This window comes from Pipra filicauda, unplaced genomic scaffold (genome assembly GCF_003945595.2).
Source record: "Pipra filicauda isolate LSUMZ 115617 unplaced genomic scaffold, ASM394559v2 scaffold3_size10097308_pilon, whole genome shotgun sequence".
In the NCBI taxonomy this organism is placed as follows: domain Eukaryota; kingdom Metazoa; phylum Chordata; class Aves; order Passeriformes; family Pipridae; genus Pipra; species Pipra filicauda.
This window is the reverse complement of record NW_024104532.1, coordinates 7,771,267-7,789,927: the sequence shown is the minus strand read 5'-3', so window position 1 is coordinate 7,789,927 and position 18,661 is coordinate 7,771,267. Positions and strand designations below refer to the sequence as shown.

Below are 18,661 nucleotides of genomic sequence, written 5' to 3'. Positions count from 1 at the left end.
AGGCCTCTGAGATAAGTCCAACCTATGACCCAACACCACCTTCTCAACTAGAACATGACAGATCCAGTCTCTTCTTAAACACCTCCAGGGACAGCGACTCCACCACCTCCCCGGGCAGCCCATTCCAATGCCCAATCACTCTTTCTGTGCCGAACTTCATCCTAATGTCCAACCTGAACCTCCACTGGTGCATCCCGAGATTTTGCCTTCCTGTCCTACTGCTGGTTCCTGGGAGAGGAGACCGATCTCCACACAGCCTCCTGTCAGGGAGTTGTAGGGAGTGAGGAGGTCTCCCCTGAGATTCCTCTTCTCCAGGCTGAACAACCCCAGCTCCCTTAGCTGCTTCTCATAGGACTTGTGCTCCAGACTGTTCCCCAGCCTCACTGCCCTTCTCTGGACCTGCTCCAGCACCTCGACATCCTTCCTGAACTGAGGGGCCCAGAGCTGGACACAGCACTCCAGGGGTGGCCTCACCAGCGCTGAGTACAGGGGAAGAATCACTTGGGAATGAAGCAGAAGCCAAGGCAGCTCTACCCAAATACCCATTAACCACATCATAAAAGCTGATGTTGCCCAGGGCAGATGGTCCTGCACCGATGATGGCAGCTGAGACCCCCCCCTCTGCACACACAACCGTGCGCTGAGAGAATCCCTGGGGACAACGGGACCCAGAGAGTGGAGACAGAGACACTGAGCCAGCAAGGTGTATCAGCACAGGCTTAACTTGAAAAGTGTACAGGGGACTACAAAGGGTCTGCAGAGATGTTTGAATAAACTGTCTGGTTAATAGCTTTGCCAGACTCGAGGCCTGATTATGAAAGCACCTGGCAACCCTACTGCAAACAAGACTTGTATGTGACTGCCCTCAGTGGAGCTCAGCAAGTCAGCTGAAGAATGCAAATGCTCTCAGAGTGAGGGCCTCAGTTGTTTGTCACAGTCCTTCCCTTGCTACTTGCTTACGTTAGGATCAGTCAGGAAACCTTAAAAAACAAACAGAAACATGGTGCTTTGTTTCCAAAAGTATCATCATATATATAGGGCCATCTCTTGTGCTACAGCTGCCTTATAGCCATGATAGGCTATTATTTTATTTAGCTGCAATTATTGCCATCATTCCTGCAATGCCATAAATAGGCCTGGCACTTAAAATATTAGTTCCTTTCTCAGGTTTCTTGGATGCACATTTGCAATATTGAGCTGTTTATGGCTACTAGATGCTATAAATTCCTCTGTCATTTCTAGGAACCATTTCTCTTAACTACATATCCAAATGTACCTTTAAATGAACAGATCCACATTGGAGAATTTAATTCCTTACGATATGCACTGGGTAGCAGAGATTGTTTAGAATACAAGGGAGATCATATTTGTAAACCCACCCATAAGCTTGAGAAAAATGTACATTTTAAAACACTACTAGAATGGATGTACTTTACATTATGGGATTGAGGAATAAATGCCTGGGGAAGCTGAGATGCTTATAATTAAAAATAAAAATAGGTTGTTTGAAAGTTTGCAGACTGGAAAGAAGCATTAAACCCAACACTTTTCATAAATTGCTGTGCAAGTTTTGGCTGGCATAGAGTTAATTTTCTTAACAGCATGGTATAGGCAGTGTTTGGGATTTGTGCTGGAAATGGTTTAATAACACATGGATGCTTTAGTTGTTTGCTGAGCAGTGCTTGCACAGAGCCAAGGCCTTTCCTGGACACCACCCCACCCCAGCAGTGAGGAGGCTGAGGGTGCACAAGGAGCTGGGAGGAGACACAGCTGGGTCAGACCCCAGGGATATCCCACATGTATGGAATCATGCTCAGTGTATAAAGTAGGGATGTTCACAGTGATGACATCTGTCTTCCCAAGTAACCAATGTGTGATGGGGCCCGGCTGTCCTGGGGATGGGAAGCAGTGAATGAATTCCTTGTTTTGCTTTACTTATGCACAGGTTTTGCTTTCACCATGAAATTGCTTTTATCTCAAACCACAAGTTTTCTCACTTTTACCCTTTCTATCCTCTCCCCCTTTCCATTGGTGGGTAGTGAGCTGTGTGAGGTTCAGCTGCCAACCATAACAGTCCTTTTTGGTGCTCAGTGTGGGGCTTGGAGGATTCGAGATAAGGACAGATTTGACTGGAATGTGCCAGGTGGAATTCATAGGTGTCACTGCAGTCAGGCCATTAATCAGCAGATTCCTGTGCCTGCCATGGGGCTCGCTGGCCTGACTCTCTGTTAGAGTCCAGTGCCTGTCAGTGGCTGTTTTTGCTCTCCCTGCGGAGCTGAGCCATTTATCACCTCCCTCTGCTGTGCCTGGGGACACTTTGATAACAGCCACGGCCACTCACCTGGGCATCACTGCTGTGCCTGTGCTGCTCTGCAGGACAGGCTGGAACTCCAGTCTGAACTTGAAGGGAAGGGACTGAGACCTTGGGCGAGTCCATGTAGGAGTGGGACCCTGTCCATGAACAGGCCCACACCAGAGCAGGTACGTCTCAAAGCGTCTGGGGCTATGCCTGTGGAGCAGCAGGTACATCCCTGAAGGGACTGTGGCCCAAAGCTAAGTCCACACTGGAGAATGCACACTTCAGAGCATCTGTGTCTGTGCACAAGCTCATGCTGGAGCACCTCAAATCCTGTGGCCATGGATAAACCCCTGACAGAGCAGGTACATCCCTGGAGGGACTGCAGCCGAGCCACATTAGGGAAAGTTCACTTCTGAAGGGATTGTGGCTGTGGGCAAGGTTGTGCTGGAGCAGATCTATCTCTGAAGGCACAGTGGCCCAAGGATAAGGCCAAGCTGGAGAAGGTGCACCTCAAACCCCACAGTGGCTCTGGATTAGGTCTGTGCCACAGCAGTACTCTGCATTTATAGAAATATTTGGAGTTCGTTATTTCTGAACTACCTCTTTCACGAGTAAATTAATACAACATTCGAACACTACAAACAAAACTCATGTGTAGAACATATGCTTGGATTATCAAAGTTACTCAGGAGAGTGAGAAATTACATTTTTTAATTATTGTTGGCAGGCTAAAACCAGAGAAGCCTTCTGCAGCTTCCTTTGATAAATATCTTGAGTTGACAGAAAGATCAAGGTCAAAATGTGGTCATCACATCTTAATGAGGACTTTGCAGAGGAACCCCATATGAACTGATCCCTGAGTGCAGCCACTTATTACAAACATTTTTCTCTAATAAGAAGGAAATCTGGAGTTCAAATACCTGTACAACCATAACAAGGATTGGTATTAATCTCCAGCAAAAGGAGATCAGAAACAGATTTAGTGAAGGAATGAGGCAGCTTTTATCAAGTGATTTTTCACCAACCTTAATGACAAACACTGATGAGCCATAAGTTTGGTGTCAGCAAAAACATAGGTCTGAGAAAGAAAGAAAGGAGGGAAAGAGCTCAGTCAGACTCATGAGTCTGCCATAACACCAGTGGTACAAGGCCTTGACAACACCTTGGATCCTTTCAAAGAAATGACTCCTGTGAAATCCCATGGTGTATCTACAAAGGCCCTGCACTGTCCATACATAGCAGGCAGCACCTATTCATGGTACAGTCACTATAAACAAGGACCTCTTAATAGTTCTCAAGCTACAAGTTGCAAAAAAATTTCCCTTCCAGGGAAAATACCCTGCCCAGAGAGGAGTCAGGGCAGCAGGGACAGATGACTCTCTTAGCCAGTGACATTAGTGAAAGACTTTCTGACTGAGCAAGAGACTGTGTTCCATGGATTATTAGGGTTAACAGTCTATTTTATTGCTTTGTTTTGCAGTAGCTCTGTGGGTTTTCTGATAGTGATGGGCCCTAAGTACTTACATATTTTACGTCCCTATGGGTGTGTAACATGCCCCTGGAGCCACCCAGGGGAACCTGTTCAGTAAAGGTGCACGGAACATGCTGATAGCAAAACCAGCATCATTCTGTAGCAACTTACACTATAAAAACACATGCTAAAAAGAGAAATCTTAACACATACTTAGAAAAATCCTGGCCAGTTCTACTGGGTGTAAGATACCAGGGCACACACCAGAGCTTCATGATCCTGTGCCACAGAAAGACCTGATGCTGCCCAATGCAAAGTTTGGGGACATCCCAAATGATTAGTTTTCTGTGTCATTTTGAGGTGGTCATATCCCCTCTTAAGAAAACACACAGCATAATTCCATGCAGACAGAAAAAAATGAGGCAGTCTACTTCCTTGAAAGCTTCAGTGCATCCCACCCCGTGCAACACAGAATTCTTTTTCTGCTGCTGCAGAGTGCAATCCACCAGCTTGTTTTGGGTTAGAGACTAAAGAGGACAGGCAACAAGATCATCTTGAACTGTTTGGTAGGTTTTTTTTCCTTCTGAAAGCCACAAATTGTAAGCATCTATCAAGCCCTCCTTTCTAATTTAATTGGGTTGTAGTTTACACTCACAACAAACAATAAAATTAGAGTAATGAGTTTCCATCACAGGACTCTAGCAAAGAGTTTAATTCACACAGGTAATTAAAGTCACCGTCTTACTGTCCTTTCCTTGTTCTTGGTACTGTACTAGAAATATTAACACCAGTGATCTCACAGTATAAGAAACTTCTTTAGAGATGAGCAGCAACATTCCTACCTGAAAGCAGTATCAGGCTTCACTGCACTCAAATGAAGTGAGCAGAGCTCAATCCCGACTTCTTTTACTTATCCCATTTTTTTAAAGATCCAGTAATACCTGTTGAAAGGGCTTCTAATGACTTGCTATGTTTCAATAGCATTTTAATGGTATTAATAATTAAGTAGTGATTTTAAATGCAATAAACCCCATATACATCTTCTGACTGAATGATTAAACAGGTCCAGGCCCAAATTCAAACGGATTTAGCTTGGCATTCATTGTTTTACTTAATTTAGAATCAAGAGCATGTATAACATTCAAAATGCTAATTAGCAATGTGAAAATAAAATCTTAAAATGGTTTCAAAGAGTAACTTTTGCACGATTTCTGAATTAACCTAAGCCAATCGCTTCTTCCTCCGAAGAATTAAACAAAAATTCAATTAGACAAAATCATTAAACCGGCAGCTTTAAGAGCAACTCTTCTTTTTGCATTTGAATATAAACACTTATCTTAATACCAAGCTAGGCACCGTTAAAGTCCCTTGTATTCAAGAGAATCCTTGACTCCTGTTATAGGAAGCAATTTTGATATCAGGAAATCAGTTGCTTGATTATTTTTTGTTTATTTGCTTATTTTTCAAACTAAATTAGTGTTTGCCAAAACACTTCAGAACAGAAAACAGCTTTATTATGAAATTACAGCTAGTTGGTTCAGACTTCTTACAATCCCCAGTTCATGTAAAATGTCAGGTTTACGTACTTAGAAGTAATCTGAGCAACCAGCACCAGGAGAACCTGGATCCACGTTTATTTCCATGGGATCAGTAAAGGACTTTTCAAAATAAAACACTTGCAAAAACTGCATTCAAATGAGGACTGAGAAACACTGAGTGCCCCTGTTATTGTGGGATCTCCGAAGGGAAACCTTCTCCCATGCTTTCACCAAGCATTGCTCACACTTCACGCTGCTGTATATACATATATATACATATATATATACACACACTATATATATGATAGCTGGACTGGAAAAATTACCTGAAATCTGATGGTGTGTGTGAAGGTGAGAGGAATTACCAGCACTGTTCTGCTTTACATGTCAATAAGAACACCAGCTAATTAGTACATTAGCGGTTGCTTCAATTGCTATTTGTGTTCATCAGAGTATTTTCTTAGGACCAAGAAACCCAGTCACCTTATAAAGGAGAGAAAAGGCAAAGAACCACCTGCTGCCCCTTCTTTGCTACAGGATACTCCCTCCAGAAAAATACCCAACATCTGCTCCTCTCTGATCTCCTGTTCTGAGAAAGAGCACAGGTTTATATGAGAGGGAAATAGCCATGAAAAGTCAGAGAGAAATCTTGAAAAGTAGCAGCACTAAGAGGCCAAGGGAAGGCCAGAAGGAAGCCAAGCTAATGAGGGCAGGGAAGGAGTCAGCTAGAACTAACAGTTAGTTAGATGGGGCAGAGAAAGCCCCACCAAAATCCTCAAACCACTCCTTCAGTGGCTGAAGCTCCCTATGTTGGCTGCCTTTTCAGCTGCTCCAGGCAAAAGGGTTTCCTCTTGCTGCACGAGACAGGGAAGCAGGAATGTGTCACACAGGCCTGGCAATTCCTCCTTCTAGGAAGAATCTTTGCACGTGAACAGATAATTAACATCACGAGCTTATTTCGCCCTCAGGCAAGGGAAGGCAGCACATTGTAGGTGCTGCTGCTCAGTGCCCTTCTCCCCCACCTGCACATGCAGCTCTGGAACACAACCTGTGGTGCCAATCACCAACTTCATGAAGAAAAGTAAAATAGTTCTGCTGCTCCATTTCTCTGCCTGACATGGATGGGCACTGCATTTCCCTGCATAAGCAGTGATTTATTTTCTCAGTCTTGTGTTGCTTTGTGTTCCAGTGTTTTCTTTTCAATAAGCTACATTCTAACTTTGTTGTAACAGGTTAATTATATTCTATTTTAATAAGCATCTTGGTTTAACCTCTCCTTGTGTGAGATTAAACTCTCAACCTCACCTTCACTTTTTTTTTTAACAGGGAAATAACAGACTTCCCATGGTAGTCATGAATTTTGCTTAACCTCTGTGATAGTTTTTCCAATACATCCTAATTTATTATTAACTATTAATACAAGTGTTCTGCATCCAGCATCTGCAATGGCCTTGGAGATTATGGTCTCAGTGATTATCCCAGCCTCCAGGAGTGGTGTGGGGAATTCCCTTTGCACAGACTGGAAGTCAGAAGCCACTGGCTCTGCACAAACCACACTGGAGTAACCAGGAATGACAGTGAGGTGTGTTGAGATCCCATTATCCCTTATGGAAGAGCCTGTGGACACGTCACTCAGCTCCATTCCTCCCTAGTGTGGCTGAAAGCACATGACAGAGGTGCCCAGGCTACAGCACTGATGTACTTGTGCCACCCTGGGGATCTCTGCATCCATGAAGAGCCAGGGAAAGCCTCCCCAGCTCACTCCTCACCCAGCTCAGAGAGATCCCCCCTTTGGGGTGAAGGATCAGGGAGGGGATGTGGGCAGCACCATTCAGCCCACAGGGACATTCAGCCCCTTGGCCCAGGGCTTCTTTACCCCTCTTTGATTTTGCAAAAACATAATGTCTTATCCAATACAAGTGCAGAAAATAAACCAATTTTAAGAAAGGGTGGAGAAGTTTACAGATTTATCTCAATCAGCATTCCAGCTGCTCTTAGCACACCGTGACAAGGTTTTTCAGACAGCTCAGTGGTGTATTCCAGACAGACACCAAACTCAGAGGTGGGCACTGACCTGTGCCTGCCAGTGCACCTTCCCACCTGCTGCTAGAGCAGGAGATGAGGAAAATGATTGCTTTTTCCTCCTGACTCCTCAACCTCATATTTTTGTATTAGGAGTTCAAGGACTTTTCCCAGTGGAAACTACTGGTCCAATGACAAGTAAAACAGTCCAGCAAAGACGGTGCATACTGGTGTTCAAAAATTCTCTCCTTTTTGTGACTTGCTTAGGATTTGCTGCCCAGTTACTGGGGGAACCACAACCATATGAAGGCAATAATGACCAAGCCACATTCAGCCTCATAGTTCAGTACATGCTGTATGCTCCAGTCCACACAATTGTGAGAAGAAATAAGGAAGTGGAATTCAGTTAAACAAAACAATCAAGGAGGAAAGGAAATCCAAAGGCAATTCTTTCTGATCAAAAGCATGGACATTGAAGAAAAATAAAATCTCAGTTTTAAACAAACACTGGTCTTGGAAATTTTTCTAGATTTGTTCAACTTTAGTATTTCTATAATCCTGTGCTGTGTTGGAGCCCTTAGTCACTGCTGCTCACTGCCAGATTAAAGAAATATTTTCTAAAGAAGAATGCACAAGATTTTTCATACTACGGCTTTAAGACAAGTTTCATATTCAGGAAACATAACAAAAAGGAAAATCAATGTTGTATAGTATTTAGATTCTGCCTATCTAAGTAGCCATGATGACTTAATCACAGCAACAATGAACTGCAGGAGAAAAGTCATTGCACTTTAAAATTTTACACTGAAGCAAAATAAACCCCTCAAGTTACACAGTGCAATTACCATAACACTATTTTGACTGTGTACAGTCAGTTAAATAAGATTCATTTAGCAACTTTTAAATATCAATAAGAGGCAAACATCTTCATGTATAGGCCAGGCTTGCTCATTCCTGTGCTCTGGAGTGTATTCAGAAATGATTTCCTCAATTAGCCAGACACAGTGTCTAACAAAGGACCTACTTCTCATTAAGGATTATTTAATCACATGTGGAGATTGGAAGGCATTTTCAGGAGCTTCTTTTGAGTTCCCAGTTAATTAAGAGAATGCTTAAAATGTTTTTTAAATGTATTTTCACCCCACAACAGTCCCAAAGACTTTTCCGTATCCCAATTAATTTCTCTACTACCATCAAGCACAGGAAACACACAAATGTCATCAGAGATGTGCCACCAGATCTCCACCTACAGTGTCCACTACTCTGAAGCCAGCAACGGGAAAAGGGAAAATATAAGTCCTTACAAAATTACAGAATAAAAAAGCAAGATGACAATCTTGCTGCACAATCCCACTTTGTCTTATAATAGCTTGGCTTTGCTTTCTAAAATCTTTAAACCTCTAGCAGTATTATACCTTGCAACTTAACACCTTCAAAAACTACCACAGTAGCAATATTTTTAGTTTTACCTGCAACTTATTATTACCTTAGTTCCCACCTATGAAATTTGATATTACAATAGGTAAACTGATACTTTTTCAATCATCTGTCCTGAAACCCATACAGAAATGCATTACACAACAAAAAGGTCTCTCATAAAATACTCTAGACAGCACAGACAATGAAGGAGAGATGAAATTTGTATCTTAAGTACCGGAGTAAAATAAATAAAGCAGTAGCTGTCAACATATTAACAACAACTTAATCTCTTGAAAATGAGAAGCAGAAATGAAATCAGAAAAAATATTCCCGGCAGCTACAGTTACAAGTGACACACACAAATCCTGTTTATTGTTCTCTTCCCAAGTGAGCTGGTATCTTATACATCCCACTGCTTGGGAGTTGATTATGAAAGCAATGCTGGGGTCTAAGATTTTCTTACAACTACTCCTCTGTTTTAATTCCCACAAGGAATGCAGAAATAGGTCACACCCGTTCTCTACTGCTCTGCCTAGTTAATTTGGCATGCTAACTTCTATTAGCAGCACACTAAATTCGCCTGTAATACATCACAAGCTGCTGACACTTTCATACATACAAATAATTGCTTTTAAAGAAAGAATTACTGCATCAGTACTAAGTTATGGAGCACTAAGTAATTCGAGAGAAGCTCATCTGAGAAGTCTACCACATGGCAGGGTTTCCCATTCATTTGAATAAACACAGCTGAAAGGAAAAGTCTCACACTCTAAGTGTTCCTCTTCCCTCTACTATTATTTCCATATATCGTCACGAATACTGAATGAGCTTTAGCAAATACAGAGGCTGACAAACTGCATTGCTTTGGGTGAGATAAATCCTTCCTTCAACAGCCTCATAACCACGTTCCTTTTCTGCCTTATCTCCTACTCTATTCTGCGCCTGTTCAGATCACTATTTTCTCTGCCAATCTTCTAAATCCTTTGCCTTTCTCAGCTCCTATTCTTCACTTTCCCTTTACTCCCATTACCACTCCTTCTTGTCCATATTTTAGCTTTATTTCCTAGATACAACATGTAAGAGCAGGGTAACTGTTATGAACAAATGCTAGAAATCAGAGCTCTGCACCTGATGCTCCATTCCTGACATACCTGTCATACACACATCACTCCAGACCTTGGGCACGAGGCATTAAAGTAAATTCACCAATATCAGTGATTTTCCCAGTTCCCATAACTAGACAGCAATGTCATTAACAACAGCACATTTTCTGTGACATTTTTTGCCTGAGTCCTTTTTTCCCTGAACTGATAACAAGAATAGAAAACAAATTACATGGTCCATACACTTAAGTGATTTGTAATGGATTCATTTCACACCAAGACGTGGTAAGTAACACCATCCAGCACGCCAAGTCAGTCTCACAGAGTTTGTGATTAAATGTGAACAATAACTGTACAAAATGCAGGTAAGAGATCCAGGAAAACTGCTGGAGCTCTCCCAGTGCCCCTCAATGCCAGTCCACACCAAGCAGCTTCTCTCAGGGCCCAGAGGGGCAAAAGCCCAAGGACATTTAGTTACAAAGGCATGTGAGGTGGGTAAACTGTCCTGATTCCTTCTGGGGAGTAAAGAATCCACCTTCAAAAGCGTAGCCCTGGACAGGCCAGAGGGACTGCGAGAGCTGTTGCAGCAGCTATAATATATCAGTGTACTCAGAACCAAAAAAAACCCCCCAACAACAAAAAAAACCTCAACCAGCTGTTTCTGAAAGGAGATGTTACTCCATTTTGAAATTTATTTCTTTTATTTCCCTTGGTAAAGAAAATGAAGTTATCTCAAATTGGGAAAAGAGTGTACAGGGTTAAGTCCCGTGCAAATCTATTTTCTTTGCCTCTGAAATTTTGTTGAGTCTGAAGAGACAGAAGACACTTCAGGATGTCAATGGAGAGAATTCCCCAGTACAGTCTTTTCAGATGACTGAAATGCCTGGTGGTGTTAGTTTTTTATGATGGAATAGCCTTTTGAAAGGTAAAGTTAAGACACATAACCAGGAATTGCAGAGCAATATTATTCATGCTGCAAAAAGCCCTATGGTCTAGAATAAAAACAAAAGGACAAACCAAGGAAGGTATCTGCAACTACAACAAAAATCTGAACTAAAGAAATACAGAACTTGCACCCATAAAAGATTACTAGAAAAGCAGAGTTCACCAATTTCAGATAAAAATTTTGCTCAACAACACGACAGAGGAGCACCTAGAAAAGGAATGACTGCAAACTGAAGTAGATAGATCAGGGTAGATCTCACCAGGTACACAGCAATTAATCAGCAACTTATTACAGTAATGCAAAGGAATAGAAACATTTCCAGTGGATTTGGGTTCTTATTTATTTTATTGTTGATCTTTAATCCTCCTTTTACTTCCTTTTCCACTGACAAGGCTGAGATAAGAGAACTGCAGGACCACTCAGGTTAGCAGGGAACTGCAGAGATAACCTCCTGCTCAGCTCAGGTCAGCACAGCCCGGGACCAGCCTGCCCAGGGCTTCACCAGGTGCTTCCCAAGGGCCTGTGGGGACGGAGATTTCCCCAGCCTGCTTTGGGCAACATCTCCGACAAAACCCTGACCAAATCTGAAGAGAAAATGGTATTAATGCTCACAGATTATGAGCAGAAGTTGTGAGGCTTAAAAGTGTATTTTCAATCTGGTTTATATAAAACTATCTACGTACAGCAAGTAAGTGTGACGATGTATGTGGCCTCCTGTCTCCTACCTGAGACAGCTGAAGCACTCTACAGGATTTCTCAGTGGGAGTTTTTACTTCATTTAGGACAAAAAGGTGAGCAAACAGAATTTTAGCAGGAAAAAAAAAACGTGCAAAATTTCTAGTTTTTCCTTCCTAGACTTTTCCAATCTGTAGTTTTGATGACTGACAGATTTGGTACCGGCATGAAACTGAAACCACTCCTTCAACTGATTCAGGATGGCTGCCTCTGCAGATTGTCTGTAATCCTTGGCCTAAATAATACCCAGCCCCAAATTAAAATCCTAATACTGAAATCAATGACTCAGCTTGCTCATGCCTTGTTGGACCAGATTCAGCAGTTAAGACACACATTCTATAGGTTTTATATTTACAGTAACTTTAAAAGGGAAGCAAAATAACTATTTCATGTTGGCACTTGAGAAACACGTCCTACAGGTACACTGGGTATGTTGAGCCTCGTGAAAGGCTGAACATATTATTAGTTTAGAACTATCCAATGCTGGCCTGTTTAGTTTCTCAACCCTAGAACTGCATAAATCTTATGGTAGCTTTTGCACTAGTATAAGACATTATGATTTTGTAAAGCTGTGTATCCCAAGGGAAGTCAAAGCACTACAAACAGAGAACATTTCTATCCAGGTTTGGGGCAGGAAATTTTTTAGGGACAGGATTGTTAACCCCTCCACACACACATTAAAACAGAAATTTTCCTTCTTACAAGTCTACATAACCTTCAAATTCACATTAAAAAAAAATAAAATAAAAACAATGCACCAAGATTCAGTTTGAAAGATCACAGTCACAGCCTGTTATGTTGACTAGAAATTTTACCAGATGGTTACCTTTGATTTGTTTTTGAAAACGCATTGCTTGAAGAATCAAGCAATGTTTAATCCTGGTATTATGTTTCTTATTAAAATCCTAGCTGCTTCTACACTTGTGGATTACTATGGTTTTGAGAAGTACAACCACACTGTAGAAGAAGCTTCACGAACTCCTCAGCAGACAAATCCCTATTTCTAAATATTATACTAACTCCTGCTCAGGAAATTTTATCCCACTGAACCCTCTTTTATTAGAAACTTTATGATTATAAACGTCAGCGCAGTTTAAACTGTCTGAATACTTTTCTCACAGAAATATATTAGCCATATTTTACTGTAGCATTCTGCATGGGCTCAGCTTCAAATCCTACTCATAACAGTTATATTAGCAATAACACAAATGACACATAATTGGATTTTTTTTTCACACTGCTAGTCTCTCCCCCCCCACTAGCAGAGCACATAGAGACCTCTCTATTATTAAAACCTTTCAGGTTCTTTTACTTTTTTTTTATTTTATTTTTTTTTATTCCTCTTATAAAATTCCTATAGGCAGTGGATACTATATACCACATTTACTATATAGCAAATTAGGGAATCTTTACAAAACTGCTGGCAAGTCTGGCAAGAAATGGTACACATTCAGTGTGTTTGAGTATGTGTTGTAAGAGAATGATGTACTGGGTATGTAATTACATTATTTCCCTTTAAATATAGATAGTACTAACAACAGGTTTTTACTATAGATAATTAATGCATGAAATTATGTTTAAGCATGATTTATGATAACAGGTTAAAATGTCAGGTTTTCTGCAAAACATTTTCTCAAAGATATTGTGATGCTTTTTTAATAAAAATGTTTACTTTGAAAAATTGTGATTATTTATCATGTACTATCTAGTCCTCTATTTGTGAATTAAGCTATATTAAAAAATGCATATCAACAGGAGAAACTCAAAATAAAATGCAGTTTCTACTTTTGAATGAATTCCCTGAAATATCTTGTCAAAAGTATTTATATTCTGACATTTCTATTTTTGTCTATTTAACAGAAAACTGAGTCATGAAACCTGATGTAAATAGTTCTATTTTTACCTTGCTTTACAGTCTAGTTAAAGAGCTATAAAAAGATTAGTTGTAAAAAGCTGGAATGATCTTCTAAATAGGATCATAGGAAGGGAAGCTGTCTCCTGTGGCTGGTCATGGCCATCAGGACAACATCCTGATATTGGGCCGACAGAATCCTTCAAGCAGCAAATTTGTGTAAAAGAACTTTCTTGGAAAAGTAAATACATAATCTGTCTTCCAGGCAACTTGTTTTAATGAAGAGAATTAGCAGGATCTCTCTTTGAATTCTCTGGGGATTCTAAAAGATCCTGACTTGCCTGATACACAGAATCATCTTAGGTGAGATTCCCCTGCTATCCTGCAAACCCAAATGTAGTATTGTTCTGGCAGCTTAAGGAAATGAAAAATACGAAATTACACCCAAGCTGATCCCTTAAAACACAAAGAGGGTGAAACACAAAATGCAAACCAAAATGATGTACAGAAAAAAGAAAATTAATCACTTTAAAAATCTAAGTACTAATCACAAATAACTGAGTTCGGTTAACAGTTCGTGGGGGTTTGTGTTGCTTCTCCCCCCTCCCACCCAAAAAAAAAAAAAAAGAAAAAAAAAGTGCAGCACGAGGTACTTATGGAACAACAACATTCTTTAAACTAAGGTCATTTGTTCCAGTTGTATAATCTGAGGGTTTTTTCCTCTGCTCCATTAACAGTATAACCATTTGTGGAAACCAGCCACTAACTTGGTGTATTAGTCACAGCAAGAACCCGAGCCCATTATTTGCCAGGGTCTTTTTTTGCAAGCTCCCCGTGATTTTTGACATTTGGGAATGAAATGAGTGAGTGGGAGGGTTAATGTGCACCTGGAGCAGCTGCACTGACTTTGCTCACAGCTTTCCAACACCAGTGCCCAGCCCCGGGTGTGTGGCTGGGAGGGGAACAGCATCGGCCCGGCACACTTGGAAAATGAGCTCCAACACCTGAGCTGGCCAAAGGTCAGCACAATTCAAGACAAAAAAAAATAAACAACTTTAAAGAACTTTTAAAATCTTCAAAGTGAATAAGAAAAGCCTCGAGTGTCCAGCACAGAAAGGGATCAAATCTTCTCTTTACCTCTGGAATTTCAGGCATTCCCATCCTGTTTCTCATCCTTACATGCAGATTCCAGGATTTTAACAGATGACAGGCCTAGCACAGCACCAAGGAGTTAAAGCAAACTCTCAGGGGCAGCACATGAGTATCACCGAGACATAAGGTCTAAAAAAATTGAAATTAAAAGGAACAAATCTATTGATTAATGCAGTATTACAAAATGTACATGTGTAGCTTAATACAAAATCAATGGGGCATTTATTATCGTGGCAATTTCCAAAGTTCATTCCATTTGCTTCCTTTGTCATTATTTACATTTAAGGAACCCACAGTAATATTTCTAAACAAGAAAAACACCACAAAAATATACTGAAAATACCTCTTTGAGAAGAAACTGGGGAAACTGGATAAAAACACCTTAGTAAACAAGTAGCAGATTTAAAACATAATGTAACATCTTTATATCAAAGATACATTGGAAAGTTGCAAATGACAGTACATGAAAGCAAAATAATTGTGGAATTTTTAACCACAGCTACTAAATTCTGATATTTTTTTATACATCAGGGTTTGTTTTGACATGTCAAATATAATAGATAATTTCTAAATTGTCATGGAAGGGAAAGAATATTTAATGTTTGTACTACAAAGACAAGAGTTGCAAGAATGAATCACTTGTTCAAAACCAGAAACTGCTAAATAGAACAGTCTGTGAGATATTTGATAAGAGATTCACACATGCCTATTTACCAGAGCCAAAAGCAACACTTGTTATAGTTTCTCTGTCTTCATTTGTATGTGTAATTTATTCAAGAGACAAGTAGGTGATAAATTATCCATAAACTTAATTTTAGCAGCAGAGCAGAGGAGGGTTTTGCAGATCACCTGCAGGTGATTTGCTCTGGGTAGCTCTCTGTGTATCCAACACTGTCACACACACCACTGGCACATTTCCTTGGTGAACAGCACCAGTGAGAGCAACTAAAATCCACTCAGAACACAAACTCAGAAGGGTAATCTATTTGTGCCACCCTGTTCTATGCATTAATATGTAGAAAAAGGCTAAATACAGTGAGGGCTGGTGCCACAGCTGGTGCCACATCAGCGGCAGGTAACTGCCCAACTTCTTTTTTCATTGTATGCCACTTCAGAGAACTGTTTGCTTTTGCATCTTTGAGCAAGACTGGTCAAAGCTATGCTGATAAACACTGTCACAATCAGAGGATGTGTGTTATAAAAAGTGAGAACTGGAGGAGAACTTTTAGTGGTTTGCTGTAATGATGCAGTCACCACTTCGTTCCCGAGATCCTGACACTGCCTGTGGAATGATGGAATGACACCTGGTCCCTCTGCCCTCAGCAGGAGACTCTCAAGCCCAACTGCTGCCAAAAATGCTTTAAGCACATCCTGATTTCCTGTGACTCTACCTACAAGCTAGAAATTACTTGCTACTATTGCATCTCTGATCATCAAGCAGATTCCCAGCTCTGAGCCTTGTGTCTGAGTAAAAATACTGCTCCTACTGAGCGCCTGCAATACCTGCCTCTTGTCATTCCTGAATAGTTCAAAAATGCCCAAACCCCATGAATCTTTACTAAAGGTTTTTATTGTAGCTGATGACTTGTATCATAAAAACAGCTTTATCACATCGAATTTCTTCCAAACAAGACAATATGTATTGTGAAATCAAAGGAAAACTAAGTTCACGCAAAGAACTAGGGCAATTCAAAGCAGCTGCTTGCTTGTCACTTAGGAATGTGATATTCAATGGTATGTACATTGAAGTACTCAGGAAATATATTTGTTTTTTTTCCTCTGCTATTGTTCCCACACTCAGAAGCACACAGAGTCTCACTGACTAAAGAAAAAGCTCTCTGGGCTTTGATTTACAGACTTTTCCCTACCAGGGTGACTGATACTGTTTTTGTAATCGTACACATCTGTTTCAATAGTGCACTTTAAATCATTAGTTTCATAAATATTTTCTGTGCCTATAGCACTGACAGATATAATCAAATAGCTCCAGTGGATTAGCCTTACCAACCAGAACTTTCATCACAGTCTGGAGTGGTACAGGAACAGACATGGACCAGCTCCACAGCTGGCACTGAGCGAAACCATCCCTTCACAAAGCCTGAGGTTTACTACTGGATCTTGGACTTCATTCCCTGAACTTCAGTTTACACAAGCAAAGGAGATAGATCAAAATTAAAAATGTAATTTAAAGAATTCAAATTAATCCTCCATTTACCTTGGAATGCCCTGGTATTGCTATTCTTACCTGACTGTGTATTATGAATTATCAAGGAAACTTGCCTGGCACTTCCTTGAACCAGTGAGTTAGGCACCTATAGAACTTCTTTTATGAATAATATTTATACTTGCCATAACAGCCTGCCAGGTAATTCCTACTCATGAATATCAACATTCAGGCAGGTGGGACATCATCTGGGAATAAGGTCTGAAGCCCTCAGTTTTATTTCTTGAGATTGCTGTATTCACTCGATGGCAATTGAATAAAAATAGTGCTCTGAAAACCTCATACAGCTGCCTGGAAACACACTGTTCCTGCAAGGCTGACAGATTTGGTTAATTGTGAGGAACTCCTTCACTCATAAAATGAAATGGTTTCATGTCATTTCAACAAGTGTGTACCTGGGAACTACAATATGAATTACTCTTAATTTATCTGCAGCACTGCCTGCATGCTTTATGAAAAGTATATGTGTATATATAAACAGGGTAGAAATTAACTTCTGCCTAAGGCAACCACCAAATGTCAATTAAGCTGCCAGACTTTCAGGGGTTGGTATTCTGTCTCTCTGCCTGGGGGAAGATTTGTATTCGATTTATTGTTGAATAAGACAACCAGTTTGGCAGGGAAAGCAGATTAACAAATTATACACTATTTTTTTAAAAGGTGAACATAACTTACTGAAAACAAATTTAAGGAAGCTTTCTTATTATTCTTATAACTATTTTTCACTGTATAAAGCTGGAGAGGGAAAAACCATTAACTGTCTGTAAGCAGGATCTAATACAAGCAATATAAGTTAAAAATGCACTCTTGCATTTGTTTTATTATTTCACTATTTTATTAACATATAAATATCATTGGGAGAAGCTGCTGCCATGCCCTGCCAGAGGATGTAAAAAACAGTTGTGCTTCTAAACAAGATAGTAATTCACTAGCTGTTAAAAATGCTTTGTTCTTTCTATTAAACAAACACATGAATTATCTCTGAGTCTTTCTCTTTGCAAACACTTCTTACCACTTCAAACTTAGGTCTGCCTCAATATTGCTGTACCTTTAGAGATGCTCAAGCAGTTAGGTGCCAATTCATATCCCAGTTCTTTCCAAACACAGCCATTCAAGCCCAAATTCATTAATTACACTAAAATTCACAGAGTGCTAATGTGGACAGAAAGAGTAACAGGTTTGGGTTCACCCCCTGTAACACTCACTGATGATTTCAATAAGTGGACTCTGTGAGCTGAAGGTCCTTTGCCCCTCGACCCCCAGAACTGCCAAAGTTTCCCTGTGAAGGGGAATGTAAAATTTCCAGCCAGGTTCTCCGCACAATGGTGCTCTTCCTGAGGTTGGGAGCTCCCATTTAAAACAGCCAGTTTTTGGCACTGGTTCTGCTGAGGTAAGACCTGGATTGTTTACTCCTATCATTACACACGTGACCCAATTCTTCCTCTGGAGTGTAAGCTGAGACAGTCTGAGGCAAAAGCTCCACATGTAGCCAAATGCAGGGAGATCTACACCCAAGTAGGTGTGTCCACTATCAGCTTGTTATTCACTAAGGTGGCTGGGTATTAAAAAGGGAATGGGATCTGTGGGTTCTTTTCTTCCTTATTTTGAGTAGAATTCTGTTTTCTCTTATCTTGTGGAAGAAAATCAATGTTCACGAAAATTATCTCAGACTATAAAGACTTGAGGACTTCAGTCTCCTCCCCAGGGAATTCAGTGTTCCAAGAGTTTGAAGAGAAAACAGAGCTATAAAAGTCACCATGTAAATGCACATTTTGTTGGTTTGGAGAGCACAAGGAGAACATCTTACCATGACTGCTGGAGATCCACATATATATATATATACACACACACACACACACACACACACACATACACTGTCTTACACCAGAGAAAAACTCAA

General features: G+C 40.5%; 1 protein-coding gene across 13 annotated transcripts in view; it reads right to left on the bottom strand.

The window, feature by feature from the left end:
• The window catches only part of TENM2 (teneurin transmembrane protein 2), a 1,087,321-nt gene that overhangs the window by 378,406 nt on the left and 690,254 nt on the right, over positions 1–18,661 (bottom strand). The window lies entirely within an intron of this gene.